Source organism: Zalophus californianus, chromosome 15, assembly GCF_009762305.2.
Source record: "Zalophus californianus isolate mZalCal1 chromosome 15, mZalCal1.pri.v2, whole genome shotgun sequence".
In the NCBI taxonomy this organism is placed as follows: Eukaryota; Metazoa; Chordata; class Mammalia; order Carnivora; family Otariidae; genus Zalophus; species Zalophus californianus.
In genome coordinates, this window is record NC_045609.1 from 6,044,376 (window position 1) to 6,060,037 (window position 15,662).

Genomic DNA, 15,662 nt, shown 5'->3' on the forward strand with positions numbered 1-15,662 from the left:
TCTACAGCACACTTCATACGTGGGAATTGTCATTTGAGTAAAGAACATCTATTACAGGAAGGGAGATTACTTTGACCCTTGGGAACCGTTTAAATGCAGCTCATGTTATCTTTTATTTTTAAGCATCTTATCTGACTTGGGCAAGACTGTTTTATCTGCTTCCCAGTCCGGCAACACTGGCCGTAAGGACAAATAAACTAGGAGGGTTGTGGGGGAAACAGAGACATTAGGTCCATTTATGTTCCACAAAGGACTTGGAAAATATAACGATAAGGAAGGAAAGAGCCAAGGATACATGGACCCTGGTTATACACTGGTGCCTGCAAGAAAGGCAAATGCTATCCATGAGGAAATGAAAGAAATAGATTTTTTTAAAAGGTACAGCTACATGCACCAGAAATTCTCTCACCTCACACAATGGGGGGTGGGGTTGGAAATAAATGGGCAACACAATCCATTCTAGACTAATAGCCCCCCCCCACTTCAATTATTCTTCCGCGTTACTTATCCACAGTCTAAGGAAGAGCCTTCTTGCTTGGCATTAGCTAGTGAATGAATGAAAGGAGCTAACGCTACCAAATTTTCTCCAAACTTCAGACCTACGTGCATCAACTTCATAATTGTTCCTGTATCTACGTGTTTCCCGTAATGTTTAACTTTTTAGAGTATGGGCTTTAAACATACTCCCGCTTTAAAAAACAAACAAAATCAACCTAGTCTCAACATTTGTAAAAATCACAGGGTCGATGTGCTAATTTCTTCAAACACCCGTTGAGATAAAATGTTCAATATCAAAAAACTTCTTGGGAAAGTGTAATCCACGTACCAGTCATGTGAGGTCAACCCTTCAGAGAACATTGTTCTTTTTTGACCCTGAAAACCATTTCATGTAAATGCTATCAGTGGAGAGAGAATTCTTCAGTAATTAGGATAAAATTTCACATAAGGTCTATTCACTACTCTTGAACTCTGTGTGTACCTCCTCTGTGTATAAAGAAATTATTCAGGAATGAACAAATCCAAGAATTCTAAAAGTTTGGACATACTTTCTTAGGCAGGTCTGGCCACTCAAAATTTAGTCTAGCTTTGTATGCCTTGTTTCTTGACTGCAGAAAATAAAACTCTTGTGATAGGTACACCAATACCAGCCCAGTAAATCCGTATTTTCATAAGCCACAGATGCCCCCCACCCCCACCCATGCTATGCCCCAACCCCTCCCTTTCCATGGTAAGCCTGTCCCTTAACAAATTTCCTCTGCTACTTGAGAATGAGAAACAGGCTCAGAACGTAATATGGTTAGGAGATTTATAAGTCATTAGAAGTCAGACCAGGAGTTAAATTCTGGTTCTCTTATCTGTTGCTTATGAGCCTTGTGACCTTGGGCAAGTTATTAGGTTCTTCATGCCTTGGTTTCTTCATTAACAAAATAGATGAAAGAAAAGCACCTATCTCATCAGGTGGTTGATAAAATGAAATGATTAAAACGGGCAATGCTGAGCACAGCACCGGCATATAGCAAATGGTCAATAAATACTAGCTCTTATTACTGGGGTTATTTTTATTATATGTCTTATCTAGAACTGAAACACAGTATTCCAAAATCTATTACAGAAACCGATCAAGTCTACATAGGTTAGTAGGTTTGTGGTTGTTTGTTTGTTTGTTTGTTTTTAAATGGAGAAAGTATTTGTTTCAGATTCTCTGGGGGGGAGGGAGTGCATTTGAGAACTTTTGGGTTCAAATCAACATTAAACCCAAAGAAGACAATGGCATTTCGAGAAGTCACCGTGATCTACGCAGCAGAATGCATCCACTTTGTGCTCTTCCTCACTTGGCCGTGTGCAGCCAACATTCCACAAGCTTTGCTTTAGCAAGTACCCTCTTATGCTGGAGACGCCCATGAAGGACAAAGTAACAACGTTCCAGGGCATTACAACATTTTCTGGAAGTAAGGCTCTAGCTTCAATGATACTAAAGGAACTAAGAGCAAAATGAGCAATGCCTAAATAACTTCCATACATAACTGATTTTGTACAAGTCCGCTTTGCTCTCTCCTTGGGTCCCAGAGGCGGAAGTCTTCAGTGGAAAGGGACGCAGAGGAGCAAGCCCACTACTAAGAATCCTGCTGGACAGCGTGACAATAAGGCTTCTCAACTAATAAAAGATGAGAAACACAGGACTCTCATTTTCAGCTCAGTGGTTTCTTAAAGGACATCTGGGTACCTGCCACATCTAAGCCAATTAATAAAATGCATATTCCCCACTCTGGGAAATTGTAACTATTCCTACACTGCAATGACACCGCTGTACTTGGTTCTGGTGCTCCTTACTTCTCTGAAAAATCATGCTCATAGAGCACTCATTGATTTTAACTGATAGTGAATCCTGAAACTGATCATGTTTCCTTTGAGATATGACTTCTAGAAAGCTCACAGCCAGAATTATGTAAGACTCTGGGGTTGGCAATGTGTGCATAAATGCATTTCTGGTTCCAACTCATTTTCCTGATCTTATTTTATATTTGCCTAATTTGTTCATCTCTAACTCATTTTTTTAAAGACGGGTATGAATAATTATATATTCATATATGATATAAAGATAGGTATAAATAAGTATATATGTAATAGACATGCATATATATGAACAATCAGTGTTGGTAACAGAAGGTTATAATCCATATTCATTAGAATAGCAAAAAAAAATTTAAGAAGAGATTTACTGGTACAGATTGTATTTGAGAAATAGAAATGTGGATGTAAAACATCTTTTCTAGGTTAAGTTAAATCCTACAGGTTCAGTATATTCACAGTAGCCAAGTAAGGAAGGACTTTGATCACATATGATAGACGAGAGCTGTCTAGAAAGTGTTGTTGTTTTTTTTTAATGAATGGAAATATCTAAATGATAAACAGAAACACAGTGTTTGTAAAATGTTACTCTGAGTCCCAGTGTGATCACTTTCCTTCCCTCTACCTGCTGTGTGGGTGAACAAGTAATTCAGGGAGGCAGGATCCCTTGGGTGTTAAAAAGTGAGGTACACACACGGCATTAGTTCTTTCAAAGACATTTGGGAACGTTCCGATTTCCAAGAGCCCAGGAATGTAAGCGATTGAAGTGAAGTGTGAATTTGGTTAAGCTCATTCACTATACCACACAGCAGCCTTGAAGCAAAACTAGAAGTGATCATACACTTACAAACGATTTCCACGTATGGAGTGTGTGGTCCACTTATGAAACCTAAGAATAAGACCATCACAAGCTTGCTGCATACACCTGTCCTTTCAAGTGTTAGGGCCATCGTGAAGCCACTCCCCTAGTCTTAGACTGCCCCCCCCCACCCTTTTTTCCACTCTATGGTTACCTTTGAGGTTTGGTTTAAATTGACTTCACTTGCATAGAAGGTAGGCAGGCCTATGTGTGTTTATTTTGGTGGTGAGGGGAACAATGTGGGATAAGACAAATAGGGAAAAAGTCATTTAGGCTCAAAATATAGCAGGCTTTTGCCAGAGGCTTCTACCAACTCAGAAAGAACCCAGCTTGGAGGTTTTTATATAATTATAATTGGCTATTAACTTCAGGAGTGCATGTTGATGAATTTACTTCAGGTCAGCATTGATTAATGTAATTTCTATTTCTCTTAAAGAAATTGCAGAGATTCATTAGCATTTATTCATGACTGTTCAATACTTTAATTTTCAAATATGTTAGATTCCAAATCAAAGATATTTTTTTCCTTTGAGAGTAGCAAAAAGACATTTTCAGAACATCCTAGTAAAGTTCTAGACTTTTCCATTATTTTCCCTAACTGAACTCGACAGTGACTAGAGGCTATTAGAACTGTGATTTGGGGAAGTAATGACGATCTGAAATGTGGTCCATCTATACAACCTGCTTTTGTTTTTTTTAATTCACTTTTGCTTTTAAAAAACATGATATTACATTGGCATTATTTTTACTATGCACTCTCCCCACCATAAAAAAGAAATATCCAAATCATTTTTATTTGAATTTTGCTGAACTGTTATTGTTCACAGGAGAGGTGTTGGAACCGCTGCTTATATAAGATTTCAGGGTGACCGTGTCATTCAGCTCTTATCACCCCTGCAATTAGCATGACTAATTGAAAGTTTTATCATAGTACCCTGAATGCATTGTTTTTAAGGATTTTATTTATTTATTTGAGAGCGAGTGCAGGAGTTGGGGGGAGGGGCAGAGGGAGAGGGAGAAGCAGGCTTCCCGCTGAGCAGGGAGCCCGATGTGGGGCTCGATCCCAGGGCCCTGAGATGGTGCCCTGAGCCGAAGGCCGTCGCTTAACCAACTGAGCCACCCAGGCGCCCCCCCTTCCCCCGTATGTATTTTTTGTTCTACTTCAGGTACCAGATGTCCACTGATGATGGAACCAGCCGAGCCCTAAGTCCTGACATTTGCCACCTTGACCAAAATTTAGCCCACCTCCTGCTTTCTGGGCATCAGGGTTCATGTGCCATCCCTGGGAGATGCTAAGTGTGAAGAGATCCATTGCAGAGTATCTATATTTTTGTCCATCTTTCATAAGAATGAGTAGGCCCTATAAATAAAAGAAATTGAGTTTACAAGGAGACCCAGAATCACCTGGCTTTGTTTATCTTTCTGGGTTTCTCACTAACCTGTGGTTTTGTGCCATGAGGACTTTCACGATAAGGTAAATCAGCTTAGAGATTTATTACTGGCAGGCTGAACTAGAATGGCTGGTAATAACCTAATTATGAACACTCTGTGCTTCGTTCCAATAACCTTGGTTGGAACATTCAGGACAACTTGATTGACTATTACAGGCAGACGGGTGTTATACCAAAGGTCCCCTCTAGACAAGACTTCCCCTCCCTTCCCTCCGCCCATCTGTCTGACTACACCGTCATGATTCGGTAGGTTTGAGCCCACAGCTTGTACACTATGAATTCTCTCCTATGGGTTTCTGCACTTGCTAGATTCCACAGGAATATCCAGCACGTGATGGTTGAGCTGTGTGGCCACCAGCATGGGGCTATTTCCTCTAGGAGATGAGGCTCACTTATGGATCTGTTTTTTCCTTCTTTCGGTTTTATTAGGATGTAATTGGCATAGAGCACTGTATAAAATTAAGGTCTACTGAAGGATGCCTTTACTAACATAGAACACTAAGTCATTACCACAATAAATTTAGTTAACATCCATCCATCTCACAGAGATGAGAAGAAAATGTTTTCCCTCTTGGGATGAGACTTTTTAGCTCCTACTTTCTGCTTTCCTAATGGATTAGGGATACGATTATGTCTGACTTGCCTTGCAGGGTTATTTTAGATTGGGGGTGTTTCACGTGGGGAAGAAAGTAGAAGTTGCTAAGGCTGCCATGGGCTACAGGGAAAACCCATCCAATTGCCAGGAACAGACGATACTCTTAGATATCCTCTCCAAACCTGTAGTTCATTCAGCCAGATATTTTTTCAGCCAGTGTGAAAAGGAAAAAGACAGCCTCACTAGGAGATTTGAGTTTGTTCTTGAATTAAAGAATGACAGGAGGTTAGCACCTTGTCAGTTTTCCCTTCAAGACTGCTTTCAGATCCAAATAGGTATGGTCTCTCTGGATCTAAACTCTTGCTCCTTAGATGAGGTGTTAATCTTGGTGATTGAAAATCATTCTTTGGCCATTGAGCGAAAGCCTGTGAGAAACTGCCCTGTTTTAGTAGGATGATTTCTTCCAAAGTTTGCATCACCCTATTCTAGTTAGGGATCTTGCTTATTAGTTTTCTCTTGGGGGATGGGAGGGGAAGAGAAGAGGTTCTGTTTTTTTTTTGTGTTTGTTTTTTTCCCTTAAACTATTTATGTCACAGTTTCTTCAACCATCAGGTTTTTATACTACTTTGGTTAGGGCCAAGCTTCCCATTCAAAAAAGTCACTTTTCTGATATCGTCATAGCAATAATTCTTTCAGGGAGCGCAAAATTACTAGTTACCAAATGGAATGAGACAGTATGAGGTTTATGAGGCTCATTGAAGATATATGAGTGAAGACCTTTGTTTCTTCTTCAATTAGGCAAATCTGATTTCCTTTCTGGTCATGACTACTATAAATACCCTTGACACAATTTTTCATTACACTAAATTACAACAGATCAATATATATTTGAATATAAAATAAAAATCATCATAGTTACTCTTGGGAATGAGAGAATCAAAAACATAAGTGAGATGTCCAGAACTAAAATCTGACTGTCTGACTTATGAAGAGAGAGAGAGAGAGAGAGAGAGAGAGAGAGAGAGAGAGAGAGAGAGAGAACCATAACATCCACACCCAGATATGTGAACTTTGCTTTGGTTTGTTTCTATCTCTGAGGTCACAGGGCAATTGTACATATTTACAAAGGAATCCTATATGAGGAAACAGACTGAAATTTAAGCAAATTGGATCCAGAGAAATTTAAGCAATTTCCATCAGTGGAAGTGTGGAATGAACAATTTACATTGCAGCATCTCTGCCCTCAGAGATATTCAAGGAGGAGAGAACATACAGAAACTATCATAGATGGGTCAACCACTTATCCGCTATGAACAGGATTCTGGAAGGATTTCACAAACGTCATAAGTCTATAATCTTTACACACAGTGTGTTTTAAAACCCTAGCACTTTAAAGTATACAAAAAGCACTAGATGAATGCCCATGGACTAATTTCAATTTCTAGCGCTAAGAAAAGCGAGGACAGAGGACAGATATACACGCTCAGGAAAGGAGAGCAGACTGATCATTCCCTGAGTCAATGAGAGTTGAGCAGATAATTTGTCTTAACTAAGTCAAGTTTATTAAGCTGAATTCCATCAATATATAATGCATTCTTGCTCTATCATTTCTATAATTCATGAGCACCCGCAATTAGCTTCAACAATTAATGGCTAGTCCCGTAGTTCCTTAAAGACAGGCACATAGCAAAGGTACCACTCACACCATCAGACTCCTGGGCGCCCATCACGTTTTTGTTTTGTTTTAATATTAAGCTTGGGAGAGTTCGTTGTACGGCAGTAGTTCTCATCTGGGGGGGGGGGGGGGGGGGGGCTACTTTGTCCCCAGGGAATATTTGGCAATGTCTGGGAACATTTTTGGTGATCACAACTCGGAGGCAGGGTTTCTACTGGCTTCTAGTTGGCAGAAGCCAGGAATGTGGTTAAACATCCTAGGATGCACAGGCCAGCCTCACAACAAAGCATCATCCAGCCCCAAATGGGAGTAGTCCCGACATGGAGAACACCTGATTTAATCCGTGCACGTACAAAATACTCCACATTTAAAGGGAAATCTTTGACTTCCACTATTCGTTATTTAACCTCCACCAGATGTAAATTGCAAACTAAAAAAAGGTTAACACCAGGTTGCAATATTTAAGCAAACCGCACTGCCACTGGATTGAATCAAGCCACAGAGCTATTCACTGGATCATTTTCCCCAGCAGATGTCATCTGAAAGAGAAGTACAGAACATTTTGAAGCATGACTTACAAGAACATCCTACTGATGCTGGAGTGGCAGGCTTTTCCAGACACACCTGAGAATACCAGTCCTGGCTGGGGCGCTAACTACCTACTGGATCTTGAAGAAATGATTGAACTCGGTCTCGATGACCTCACTACAGATGTGTGATAATAGTATCTTATTTTATAGGGTTATGAGAATTAGATAATACTTGTGGCAAGATAAAGGTATAGATTGAGTCGTTCTTAAAATTTCCTTTAGACAAAAAAAAAAAAAAAAAAAAGGCAGTTTTATGGAGGGCTCAAAGCAGGCTCCCAAGGGTTTGATTTCATCACGTTTAGGATCTGGAAGGAGCTGAGGGATACGGAGCCAAGGCAGGAAGAGGAGAAGGGAAATGGGCGGGAAGCTGGGGATTCCCGAGAAAGGGGCCAGTAGGAAAGCTTCAGGTTTTAGGAAATGGGGTGTTTAATGTGTAATATTCAGCTATTTGTTGCCAGAATTAACATCCTACCTTTCTCCCCAGATGAGTCTGCTTCCCAGATTTCTGGTGCACAGGGCTTGGGAGAGGAAAATGCTGGGGTGGGGGGGGCAGGGAAGGTGCCCTGCTTAGAAGGGTCCAAGAAGAATCAAGCAGGTCCTGGAGCGGAAGAGCAGAGATCCTGGCAGAATTATGTAAATCATGCCATTCTGAGAAACTGACAAGGGGAGTTTGTTTGCAGATCAATTAGGGGAGGGTACCAGCCTTTACACATCAAAAGAGTACTTCATTCAGCTTCACCTGAGGCTAGAAAAGTAGCTACAGTCTACAAGTGAATGGCTTCAGTCAGAGAGGAGATCTTTTTCTAAGCCCTTTTGGTACCTTTGTTTAGCTTTGTAAAGGCTGTTCTGAGGCTGGAGGAGGAAAGACTTGGAAATCAGAAGGTGTAAGCCGCCTTGCTGGTTCTCACTGCTCTGGACACCTCCATCTTTTGGCAGTTTCTGCATCCGTGCGCTAGAGATCGTCACTAACTGCTTCATAGGATTAATGTGTGAGATTACGTGAAAGCGTGGTGTGTGCTTTCCACAAATATTAGGAAGCCCTAAACCAATGGAGGGGCAACCACTTAATGCCTGCTTGTAAGTAGTAGGGGGTTAGCAGGTACTCACTCCCGACCAGACTGAAATATCAGTGAGGATGACCATGACTGTGATCATGCTTGCGGGAAGGCCTTCGGATTTTATTTTTTAATTAGAATGCCTATGTAGTCCACAAGGAAAACACAAATCAAAAGTGTCACCCTTCCACTCCACTTATGGAAGTATTTCCGTACTTTATTTTACCCAGTACTACATATCGCATAAGGAGAATTAGTATTTGACAGTTTAAAATAGCTACACTGGATGTAACATAATGTATGTATTTTTTCCCCTTTATACGAGGCCAGGATTCCCCAGAGTAAATGGTGAGCACTCACCTACCTTTGCATTTTTAAAAAGCAGAGAAAATAAGCAACAACCATCTACCCTGCAAAATACTCGAGACTTCTATAAAAAGATGAAAAAGAATGTTTGAACTTATTCTCTCCAAAGCTGTTGTACAAATGGCCTGGGGCAGGTCAGGAGTGGGAGGATTGGGTTTGAAAGCCGCTGCCCATACAAAGAAGATGGTGCTCCCCTTCCTGTAAACTACGGAACAGGAGAAGGTGGAGTCAGGGTAGTACTTTAAGAGAACCAGAGGGTGGAAGAAAACAGCCAAACACTCCTTTCCTGCGCACGTCCTCCACACATACCGAGGACTTAACTGATGAAGGGACGAACAAAATGACACGTTATTCAGCCATACTGCGGCACAGAGTACTGATGCACCCTATAGCATGGATGAACGCTGCACCAAACAAAGTCAGTCATTCACAAGACCACGCACTGTAGTACTCCGTTATGCGCAACACCCAGCACAGGCAAATCTCGAGGGACAGAAAGTATACTAACAATTGCCTAGGGCCAGGAGGGATGGAGGGGTTGGGGGTGACAGTTCAGGGGCACAGAGTTTCTTTTGGAGGGGAATGAGATGCTCTGAACCGGACGGTGGTTTTGGATGGTTTTTGGATGCACAACTTTGAATATTCTAGACCAGATTGAAGCAAACACCTTAAAAGGGTACATTGTATGGGATGTGAATTATATCCCAAATAAAGCTGTTAAAAACATGGGGATTTAGCACAGGCACATAGTAATCACTCAGTTAGAAGACTAATCGTACTAGTGTTTTATTATCCTTTACAAAAATGTTAAGGAGTCAGGGACGCTTTGGCTTCTCACTCTTCCTCGAAGAACCGCTCTTACTCCCTTTGGGGCAGTCACACTGCATAAGACACCCCATTTGTCCCTTAACTGAAACTCTACTGTAAGGGGACACGGCCCCTTGCCTGGATTCTCTGCCACCAAACTATAGAGCAAAGAGAATAAACCATCTTCCCTGAGTATTATTCTGATAAAATATTCCCCTAAGAAATTCACACTAGTCTCTCTGGGATCAAACCCAAATTCCTGGCATTGTGTGTCTAATCTTCACACAAACCAGGATCTTCTCTAAATTAATCCAAGTCTAAAGCCTCACGTGTCATTCTAGGTTTCAAACTTCATGGTCTAGTTCAAAGGTCCTTAACCAAATAGAATTCAGGGGGCTGAGAACTTGGATAAAATCTTCATATTGTTACTTTTACTAACCTCTCATTGAAATGGGGCTTTTCCATTGTAACAAACCATATTATATGGTTTAACAGTATTTATGATGGTGTCACCAACAGAAATCACATTTTGTTATTCTATGACAGTTATAAATTTTTTTTTTTAAGATTTTGTTTCTTTGCCAGAGAGAGAAAGAAAACACAAGCAAGGGGAGGGGAAGGCAGCAGGAGAAGCAGATTTCTCACTGAGCAAGGAGCCCGATGCAGGACACAGTTGTAGGTATCTTTAAATATTGTTTACACTCACTCCTTCGAACTCATGGTAGTTATTAGACACAGTGTTAGACCTTATTATTTAATGTGTTAAAAAATACACATATATTAGTGAACCACAACTTTTAAAATTTATTTTTTTATATAATTGTTTTCCTTGGAAAATATGAAGTAGCCAATTTTATGCACTTAAAAATATTTTAAAAGGGGGTCCCCAGGTATCAGACTTCCACAGGGGTCCCTGGCACAAAAACGAAAAAAAAAAAAAGAGTAAGTACCCCTGGCTAAATGAATAATCCTCTAGACTCCTCATAGAGTCTTACCATGGTATTAATAACTCTCACTGACAGCCCAGAATTTATCTAAGAGAAAACAAAGTAGATTTATAACAAAACAAGTTGAAGCAAGACAAGCTTGTGGGATTACTTGTTACAAGTCCAAAATCATGGATCCCACCTCATTGTTTGCCAGATAACAGTAATTCGTTCCCTGGCCATCTGGCCTGCCTCTCACCTTAGAGAATTATTTTATTAATATATCTCTGGCCATAGGAGAGACAGGGGAAATGTTGGCTTAATCAGCCCAAATTCAATAATTAAAAAAAGGAAAAAAACTAGGTACACTGTTTAATTGGAAACTATAAAAATATAAATTTTATCTTGGATACTTAAAAAAACTGTTAATACAGCTATGTTAATCACCCTTCTACTGTGTTAAGGAATTTTATAAAGAAACCCAGTAGGCTTAAAATATTTAAAAGAATGTGAAGTTCTACCTAGTCTTGAGTAGTAATGAATAAATTTAAGAAATTAATTCCCATAGAAAATTATTCCTAATGATTTAGCACCGTCCATGAATAATTTGTCCCTATCTTAAAATGTCTTAAATCATTTATGTTTTGAATCCAAGCACCTCTAAATGATATTGAGGTCCATATTGATTTTTCAGTTTTTCCTGATTTGAGTCCATCCCCTGACTCACATGAAGAACAGACCAGTTTGCATTTGAGTGACTAGTTTATTTTTTCTTTTATAAACTGTCTCCCACCACACCCAGACCCCGGAGAAGTAAATAGGAATTTGCCCAGAGAGGGGAGTGATTACCAACAGATCGAAGGCAAAATATACGGTATTTTTACATTGTGAAGACTACAAAACAGATGTTAAACTAATGCTATGTTTCTGTCCAGTCGCTGGTTTTACAGAAAAATCGGGATACAAACAGAGAACGAAATAGTATCAGAAAAATCCGGCATCTAACATTAGGATGCAGAATACAGATTCAATAAAGAAGAATTTTGGTGCGGGGTGGTTTTAAATTATACTTGAACACTAAGAAAACACACTGCCTTATGTCTTGCTGCTGCTTCCCTGGGAAAATAATATTAAAGTTCATTAGCCCTGGGCCTTTAGTTTTTATGTTCTCCTAACACACTTTGAAGTCCTTGGTCTCTACTGGGAAAGTATAAAGTCAGGAAAGATGGCATGGGACCAGCTGACATCTCCAGGATTGTAAAGAATAAAGTTAAAGCTCTTCGGTGAGACCAAGACAAAAGCACTTACATAAGTCCTTCACATTTCCCACATATCTTATTCATTACAAAGAAAATCTGAAGACTTTCCTGTGCTAACACAACTCAACCGAGAGGAGAAAACACTCGGGGTGCAGGACTAGTGAACCCCATTCTGGGCAGTATGCCAGTTTGACCACAACTGAAATCTAGTTGCTACAAGGAGCAGGTTTTTGGTGAGGGGAAAGATTAAAGAGGTCCTGGAAAATATTGTCCCAAGTAAAAAAATGAATCATAGCTAGTTATTATTAGAGAAGATAGCTTAAAAATCCATTAATAAAGATTTCTATTTTCTTAAAAGCTGTCTGACATTGGTATGTATCAACCAGAGACCTGTGTTTTTAATATGCTAAGAAGATAAAGGCACAGAGACAGACTTTTTGTTGATTTGTTGTTATTGTTCATTTGCTCTGGGGGGAAAAAAAATCACAGTCTGGCATTCAATAAATCTGTTTGATAAATGAAGAGGCATCAGTTTCTCCCAACTCTGTGGATAGAAAATGCAGCCAATCCTAAAGATGAAGCTGTTTGAATTTCAGAAGGTAATACTCGCCCCTTTATGTGGGTATCATGACAGTATCAAAATGAATTAAAAACAGGAACAGAGGAAAAACCTCCACAGATGATTCACACCTGCAGTGAGACACAGGTACCTTTAGAAGCACAGACCACAAAGCAAACAGAAATCCCTAGTTAATGGAAAAATATGAATGTCAAACTTGATGGATGATCCCATGCTTACAATGGGCAAAAAACATGTTTAGTTTCTCTCTGTGCCCAGTATCACTATAGGATACCCTCAAGGGCATCGGATCCTGGGTTAAAACTTTCCTTATTAATGAGCAGTCATTTGTGAGCTCAGATTTTATGGTCATATTCCAGAAGATAATGAGATGTTCCCAAGAATATTCTGAAGAGGCACATTCTAGCTTTTTGCAATTCCACCAAGGCATGTTGCAAAACAAGTCTTCCAAAGTCACTGTAAACATGAACTGAGTTAGTTAGGACTTCTTGCTGAAGAGACGTTGACAAAATTCCAAGCCCCATGTATCATCTTTTGTTACAGGGCAGACAGAATATGAATATTACATTAGAGAAGGTGCAGGTGAAGAAGAACCAGAGAAAAGCCTCAGAGAAATGGGAATGATGGCAGATGAATTGTGGAATAACAGAAGAGAGAAGGTTTGGGAAATAGGATGCAATGTAGCAAAGAGAAAAGATAGTAAGTTAAGGTATCAGAATTAGCAGCTCAGGGTTTCTGATGACCTGGAGTTTTGTATTGGCTATCAGAAGAACTTTCTTTCTTATATATAGCTTCTGAATACCAGCCAAAGCTGAAACTGCCGGCATGCTAACTCTTGCTGATGGTCCGTCATGGAACTCTTTATGTGCAGAGCTCATTCGTGTTGGTCACCTGAACATCCACAGTCCCTGGGCATGGTGGCAGGGCCCCGGCCATGACGTCGGTTACAATTCAGTCCTCAAATACTGAAAAAGAAAAACAAAGCTGGCGGCATCACAATTCCAGACTTCCAGCTCTATTACAAAGCTGTCATCATCAAGACAGTATGGTACTGGCACAAAAACAGACACATAGATCAATGGAACAGAATAGAGAGCCCAGAAATGGACCCTCAACTCTATGGTCAACTCATCTTTGACAAAGCAGGGAAGAATGTCCAATGGCAAAAAGACAGTCTCTTCAACAAATGGTGTTGGGAAAATTGGACAGCCACATGCAGAAGAATAAAACTGGACCATTTCCTTACATCACACACAAAAATAGACTCCAAATGGTTGAAAGACCTAAACGTGAGACAGGAGTCCATCAAAATCCGAAAGGAGAACACAGGTAGCAACCTCTTCGACCTCAGCCGCAGCAACTTCTTCCTAGAAACATCGCCAAAGGCAAGGGAAGCCAGGGCAAAAATGAACTATTGGGATTTCATCAAGATAAAAAGCTTTTGCACAGCAAAAGAAACAGTCCACAAAACCAAAAGACAACCGACAGAATGGGAGAAAATATTTGCAAATGACATATCAGATAAAGGGCTAGTATCCAAAATCTATAAAGAACTTATCCAACTCAATACCCAAAGAACAAATAACCCAATCAAGAAATGGGCAGAAGACATGAACAGACATTTTTCCAAAGAAGACATCCAAATGGCCAACAGACAGATGAAAAAGGGCTCTACGTCGCTCGGCATCAGGGAAATGCAAATCAAAACCTCCATGAGATACCACCTCACACCCGTCAGAATGGCTAAAATGAACAAGTCAGGAAACGACAGGTGATGGCGGGGATGTGGAGAAAGGGGAACCCTCCTATACTGTTGCTGGGAATGCAAGCTGGTGCAACCACTCTGGAAAACAGTATGGAGGTTCCTCAAACAGTTGAAAATAGAGCTACCATACGATCCAGCAATTGCACTACTGGGTATTTACCCCAAAGATACAAATGTAGGGATCCGAAGGGGTCCGTGCACCCCAACGTTTAGAGCAGCAATGTCCACAATAGCCAAACTGTGGAAAGAGCCAAGATGTCCATCGACAGGTGAATGGATAAAGAAGATGTGGTATAGGACACCTGGGTGGCTCGTTGATTAAGTGACTGCCTTCGGCTCAGGTCATGATCCTGGGGTCCCTGGATCGAGTCCCGCATCGGGCTCCCTGCTCAGTAGGGGGTCTGCTTCTCCCTCTGACCCTCCCCCCTCTCATGTGCTCTCTCTCTCTCTCTCTCTCTCTCAAATAAATAAAAAAAATCTTTAAAAAAAAAGAGGTGGTATATATACACAATGGAATATTATGCAGCCATCAAAAGGAATGAGATCTTGCCATGTGCAACTACGTGGATAGAACTCGAGGGTGTTATGCTGAGTGAAATAAGTCAATCAGAGAAAGACATGTATCATATGACCTCACTGATACGAGGAATTCTTAATCTCAGGAAACAAACTGAGGGTTGCTGGAGTGGTGGGGGGTGGGAGGGATGGGGTGGCTGGGTGATAGACATTGGGGAGGGTATGTGCTATGGTGAGCGCTGTGAGTTGTGCAAGACTGTTGAACCACAGATCTGTACCTCTGAAACAAATAATGCAACATATGTTAAGAAAAAAAAAGAAGAAGAAGATAGCAGGAGGGGAAGAATGAAGGGGAGTAAATCGGAGGGGGAGATGAACCATGAGAGACGATGGACTCTGAAAAACAAACTGAGGGTTCTAGAGGGGAGGAGGGTGGGGGCATGGGTTAGCCTGGTGATGGGTATTAAAGAGGGCACATTCTGCGTGGAGCACTGGGTGTTATGCACAAACAATGAATCATGGAACACTACATCAAAAAGTAATGATGTAATGTATGGTGATTAACATAACAATAAAAAATGAAAAAAAAAATTCGGTCCTCAACTTCCTATCTGTTTTTTAAAGTCCCAGGTGGTTTTCTCATTTGCCTTCAAAACCTGACCTGACCCAGTAGGAGACCTTCTACAGTCTGTATCTGACCTAAAGGACCACTTGTATATCTTGCTACGGATATGTTAATGTGCTTGGGTATAGGGGTTGTCCCAGACCCAAGCGGGGGTATTATAGAACATGCAGTATATGGACCATATGACTTTTCTCAAATCTGAAAAATGAATTCTCATACTTCTGGCCCCAGGGGTCCCAGAAAA

The 15,662-nt window shown here is 40.6% G+C and overlaps 1 protein-coding gene across 2 annotated transcripts in view; it reads right to left on the minus strand.

The window, feature by feature from the left end:
* PRKG1 (protein kinase cGMP-dependent 1) overlaps nt 1–15,662 on the minus strand; it is a 1,248,815-nt gene that overhangs the window by 799,626 nt on the left and 433,527 nt on the right. The gene's annotated exons all lie outside the window — the stretch shown is intronic.